This window comes from Halichoerus grypus, chromosome 14 (genome assembly GCF_964656455.1).
Source record: "Halichoerus grypus chromosome 14, mHalGry1.hap1.1, whole genome shotgun sequence".
Lineage (NCBI taxonomy): Eukaryota > Metazoa > Chordata > Mammalia > Carnivora > Phocidae > Halichoerus > Halichoerus grypus.
In genome coordinates this window covers 80,658,049-80,664,129 of record NC_135725.1, presented here as the reverse complement: position 1 = coordinate 80,664,129, position 6,081 = coordinate 80,658,049, and the positions used below count along the sequence as shown (strand labels likewise).

General features: G+C 46.3%; 1 long non-coding RNA gene across 1 annotated transcript; it reads right to left on the bottom strand.

Moving 5' to 3' along the window:
* Window positions 1–3,663: 3,663 nt before the first annotated feature.
* Window positions 3,664–5,794, bottom strand: LOC144379988 (uncharacterized). The gene is made up of 2 exons (XR_013443619.1): window positions 5,619–5,794; window positions 3,664–4,930 (listed from the first exon to the last, which is right to left on the bottom strand). It is a non-coding gene; the product is annotated as an uncharacterized LOC144379988 (long non-coding RNA).
* Between the last annotated feature and the right edge of the window lie 287 nt (window positions 5,795–6,081).

The window sequence follows — 6,081 nt, the reverse complement described above, 5'->3', positions numbered from 1 at the left end:
ACGGGGGCAGTGGGAACACAGGGTGTACAAAAATGAAGGGAGGCAGCCCCAGAGATCAACTCTGCAAAATGTTACCTGAGGTCATTTTCCACATGGATACAACACAATTTGAAGAACTCTCAGTGGACAGGTCTCCCTACGTCCCCTCAAAGGACTTGAATTTGCCAATAGAGTTGATGTTTCCTCCCTTGTGAACCTCCTATGTAGAATCATAACATATGGAAGTTTAAAGGTCTCCTGGAGGGGCATCAAGGTGGCTCGGCTCAGTCTTGATCTGATTTCCTAGAGATCATCCAATCAACCTCTCCCCATTTCATTGATGAGGAAACAGGCCAGGAAGGAGCAGGGGCTCATCAGGTCTCCCACAGGGGAATCAGGGCCAGAACCTCATATTAGCACCTGGCGTCTCCTCCTACCAGTGAGACCTAACAGGCAAGCAGAGACCAGAGCCCCAGGTGGGGTCCAAGGCTAACATTTTCAACAGATGAGATAGAAGAAGTCAGAACTATCCTAGAAAGAGGGTTTTCTGTTTGGCTGAAGCTTGGGTGGTTGGGTGTGTGTGTGTGTGTTTTATGTGTTTTGTGTTGGTGTTTTGGAGGGTAGATGGAAAGGGGGTGGTGGCTGAAGCTGACTAAGGCAAGAGAAATCAGGACTGAGGAAAGAATTACTTAGCTTCATAAATTTTTTTCCAAACAGAGAATCTTTCAGAAATTAGAGCCAGGACTGAACTCGAATTCTCTGAGAACAGAGAAGGAGAAAGGAGATATGCCCAGAGTAGGAGGAGAAAGTAGAAAGGAGGGTTCCTGGGTCTGCCGGGGCCTTGGGGCAGGGTTAGTCAGCATCCAACCCTCCTCCTGCCATCTCCTTCACTGCTAAAGGCAAAAGGCCAGCGTGTGGCCTGCTCATTAATTAAATGCTGAGTGTGGAAATGAAAAATAACCCTTTGGTTTGGCTGCTGTGTGTGTGTGTGTGTGTGTGTGTGTGTAAGAGACAGAGACAGGACTTGTTACTACGGGGAAGTGATATGGTGAAGAAGTAAGAACTGCCATTGCTTGTGACCTTGGGAATGTTCTTGAACCTCAGCAAGTCTCTCAGTTTGCCCCTCTATGAAGACAGAGTAGCATTATCAGCCTTGGAGGGTGGCAAGGATTAGAAATAGTACCCAAGTGCCAGCCCAGGGGGCACAGTCTGTGGGGGCCAACGGCAGCCAGCTGGCTGTGGGATTTCTTTCTTTTTTTTTTTTTTAAAAGATTTTATTTATTTATTTGACAGAGAGACAGCAAAAGAGGGAACCCAAGCAGGGGGAGGGAGAGGGAGAAGCAGGCTTCCCGCTGAGCAGGGAGCCCGATGTGGGGCTCCATCCCAGGACCCTGGGATCGTGACCTGAGCCGAAGGCAGACGCTTTAAAGACTGAGCCACCCAGGCGCCCCTGGCTGTGGGATTTCTACCTCTCGGAGCTCTCTGTGCCTCAGTTCTCTGTTTTGGAAATGAGGTGAGATTCTCCCAGCTCAATTTACAGGGTTGTTGCAGGATGAAATAAGATCAAACACGTGAAAGAACTTTTAAGCTGTAGAATTTTGGACAAATATGGAAAATAGCATTAATAACCGAAAGCATTTTTGTGCTAAGATACCACAGGCAGAGACTGCCCGATACGCTTTTAAAAGCCTGGCAAGGGGTCCACTATCTTAAAAAGTGATCTCCCCCAGTGCCTCAGATTTTCCCATCTTCCTATGAGGCTTCCTTCCTTTGATCCTGGAGGCTGTCAGTCTTAGGGCAATGCTTCACCAAGTGCCATCCCCTGACCAGCAGCATCCCCATCACCCGTTAGAAATGCAAATTCTCAGGCCTCACCTCGGACCTACTGAACAGAAACTCCGAGTGGAGCCTAGAAATCTACATTTTAAAAAGATCTCCAGGGGCGCCTGGGTGGCTCAGTTGGTTAAGCGACTGCCTTCGGCTCAGGTCATGATCCTGGAGTCCCAGGATCGAGTCCCGCATCGAGTCCCGCATCGCTCAGCAGGGAGTCTGCTTCTCCCTCTGGCCCTCCCCCTCTCATGTGCTCTCTCTCTCTCTCTCAAATAAATAAATAAAATCTTTAAAAAAAATAAAAATAAAAAAATAAAAAATAAAAAAAAAAGATCTCCAGGAAAAGCATAGGCACATCAAAGTTTAAGAAGTATCGTTTTGGAGCTTGTGGGAGGGCAGATTCTGATTCTTTAGGTCTGAAGTTGCCTGAGATTCCTCATCTCCCAGGTGATGCCTACGGTGCAGGTTCTCAGACATAACAAGGTTCGAGAGTGTCCTACAAAGTCAGGATTTTTGCATGAACGGAAGTAACGCCTTAATAACCAAGACTTCAGTTAAGAGCAGTTGTGCACAGGCCTTTCAGGAATGGGTAGCAGGAAAGCCTGAAGGATTCTGGGAGCAAGAGAAACACAGGGAAGCCATGAGAAAGAGGTCTTAAGAAAAAAAGAGAAGGTAGGAGATCACTGAAGGTAAAGTAGGCTGCCCTTGCAGAATATGCTCAGGGCAGATCCAGGCGTTTATTAAATCCATTCACCCACAAAGTGCTGTCTATATGTTAGGCACTGTTCTGTATTTTTTACACTCATCGACTCACTGAGTCCACTAACAACCCAGTGAGGCTGGTACTATTTCCATTTTACAGAGGAGTAAACTAAGGAACAGAGAGGTTAAGTAATTTGCCCAAGATCATTCAGCTTGCTGGAGCCGGGATTTAGAACTCAGGCAGCCTGACTTATTAGCAGTAGACTGTTCTGCCTCAGATATAGTTTCTGCCATCAGGAAGCTTACAGTCCCATGAGGAATGCAGGCTAGAACTAAGAATGGCCAACACTTGGATGATGCCTATCATGTGCCAGGCACTATTCTAAGCCCCTTACAACATATCTACTGTTTTAGCTCTTATAGCAATTCTAGGAGATGGGGCAGGGCACTGCTGAATGGGCCTGGCTGTGCGCAGAACTGCATAAAACAGGTCTCTCTGTTCCTGGTGGTTTATGCATAGAGGTCTCAAACACCTAAAGTCCCAGACTCCCTGTGCTAAGCAGAAAAGCTCCAATCCAGAAATAACCTGGTATTGGAGACCAGGGCCTCCAATACCTGGTCCAAGCCCCACTTTGTGTCCTTGGCCTCCACACCCTCTTTGCTTCCCAACCTGGCCTCCAGAATTAGGCCTCACTGTGCAGAAGAGCAGGTGTACTTGCCAGCCCTTCGGCTCACCCTGGCTCCCACAGCTACACCCAAGTTCATGCAGCAGATGATTCCCCCTGTGTGTGCTGCCCCAGGCAGGCCTGCGAGGCCAGGCTGTGGACCCTCCTGACAGGCACCAGAATGAGGGGCCTGCTGATGGCTGGTCCCTGCTGCTGCTGCCTCAGCCCACTGGGGGCAGCAGCTCTAACCCGCCCTCCCTCCCTCCCCCACACACCAGACATCACTACCTCGGCACTTGGGAGTCAAGAAGTTGCCCAACAAATGAAAACTGACCTCACGTCTTTGCAAACCACTTTGACAATACATTTCAAGAGCCAAAATATGTGTCTATCCCTTGATCCAGTAATCCTCCTCCTGTTGGATTATTTATAATAAATTTCCAAAAGTAGGGGGGAAGGTTCCTACACAAAGATCGTCTGTGCAGGATTAATTATTCACTTAATAAATATTTATTGAGTTCCTCCTGTGTGCCAGACACAGTTTCAGATGGTGTAACCAAGATAAACAAGGTCCCCGCTCTCCTAGGAATTAGAGCTGTGGGAAAAGACAACAAATACCCACATAAATGAGGAAAAATAATCTATTTACAAAATTATCTGCAGAGAATTAAAATAAGGGTCTGTGGTGGAGAATAACTGGGTGGCTGCTCTTGATTACGGGGTCAGGGAAGATCTCTTAAATGTCGGTAAATAAGATGACCTCTAAAGCTGAGATTCTCGTGATGAGAAGGAGCAGCTGTATAAGGTTCCAGAACAGGAGGCTGGTGGTCCAGGGAGCTTCAAGAAGGCTGATCAAAGAAAGCAAGTGATCTGAAATGAATTCAGAGGTGGGGGAGGGGCCAGATCACTAGTATTTTGTAAGCACAGGTGAGATGTTTGAACTTAATTCAATAGCTAGTACTAAGCAAGGGCATGCGACCAGATTATAGATGAGAAAGGGGCAGGGAGACCAGTTAGAGCTATTGCAGCTATTTTGGTGAAAAGTGATAGTAGCTTGAACTAGAGTGGTAGAAATGGAGATGAAGAGAAATGCTAGATTCAGGATATTTTTAGAGGCATGGCTAAATGGGTTTGTTGAAGGAATTGGGATGGGGGTGATGAAGGCAGAGAAATCAAGGATTATTCACAGATTCTTGACTTGAGCTACTACAGGTGCCAATTATACAGTTAGGGAAGACCGGAGAAGATAAAAATTTAGGAAATGAGAAGGGAAGATGTTATGGGTTGAACTGTGTCCCCCTGAAAAAGAAGTTGAAATCCTAATCCCTGGCACTGCAGAATGTGACCTTTTTTGGAAATAGGGTCTAATCGATATAATCAGTCAAGGTAAGATGAGGTCATAGTGGAGTAGGGTAGGCCCTTACTCCCAACATGACTGGTGTCCTTATGAGAAGAGAGAAATTCGGACACAGAGACAGAGACCCACACACACGGAGGAGAACAGCACGTGAAGACACGGACACTTGAGGAATGCCAGCCACATGAGGACGGGACAGAGATTGCAACTGCCAGCTCGTCATCAGAAGCTAGGGAGAGGCAGAGCAAAGGTTCTCCGGCAGAGCCCTCAGAAGGCACCAATCCTGCCGACACCTCGAGTTCAGACTTCTAATCTCCTGAACTGTCGGAGAATAAATTTTTGTTGTTTTAAGCCATCCAGTGTGTGATACTCTGTTCTGGCAGCCCTGGGAAGCCATCTAGAAGAGAATAGGAGAAGAGCTTGTTATGTTTCCATGAGAAGTCTTGTAGATACCCATGTAGAGCTATCAAGCAGCGATCGGATACATGAGTCTAAGCTTGTGGTAAATAAAGCAATGCACCATAAGCTAGTGACAATACATTAAGTACGACATACGAAGTGATGGCCTGAAGAGGTAGAAATGATTACACACATTCTATGAAATATTATGACGCCTCTGAAGGGAGTCATTATAAAGACTAGGTAGGAACCTGGAAAAATGCTTATGATAGTGTTACACACACAGGGCCCCGTGATTGCCATTCTGTAATGACTGTCTGTGGGTGAGAAGCAGGTGTCAATTCGTCTGATTCAGATCCCAGCTCCAACTCTTTGGAACGGCCTAGGATAAGTTGCATGTCACTGCATCTTGCAGGTTATGTTTGTTCAATATATTTACAGCTCCAGGGTAAGTGAACGCAAGGCTGAATTACAAAGTGCTGAGATGGCAGAGTAAAGAAGCAATCGGTGTGGAAGTAGAACTAAGCCAGGAAGTCTTCCTGGAAGAGCTGGCCTTTGCAAAATAAGTGCATGGCCCGGGGCAGAATGCCTACCATAGGCCAAGCATTGTGGCAGCATCAGGGGATAGACTCGGTAAAATCTCCAATAAGTCATTCTCTGCGAACACACTTGTGTGGAATACTTACCATACACTGAATGTCCTGATGGCTTATCCATGTCCCTTCATTCCTATGTGAGTGAGAACTTTGAGGACTGGGGCTGTGTCTTGTTCCTCTCTGTATCCTTAAGCACAAGACCTGGCACAGGGGAGATATAAATTAAGGTCTATTACATATAATAGAACATCAGAATCAGAATTTGATTTTCATACAGGAATGTGCAACAAAGGACCACTGATAACCGAGTCCGTTGACCTGTGGACATGAGGCTCCTTAAAATCCAGTCAAGGTAGGGATCTGAAGACTGAAGCACAGCTGAAATCTCAGTGCCTGTTAAGCAACTTTATCTAAGGTGAGCACAGGGACTTAATTGCTTTGGAAGATAGAAGCAAACACCGCCAATTAGAAAAATATAACCGAAGAAGCCAACCCATTTTATAATAGCAAAGAGGATCAATACATTGAGTAAATAAGACTCACAGTGTATAAT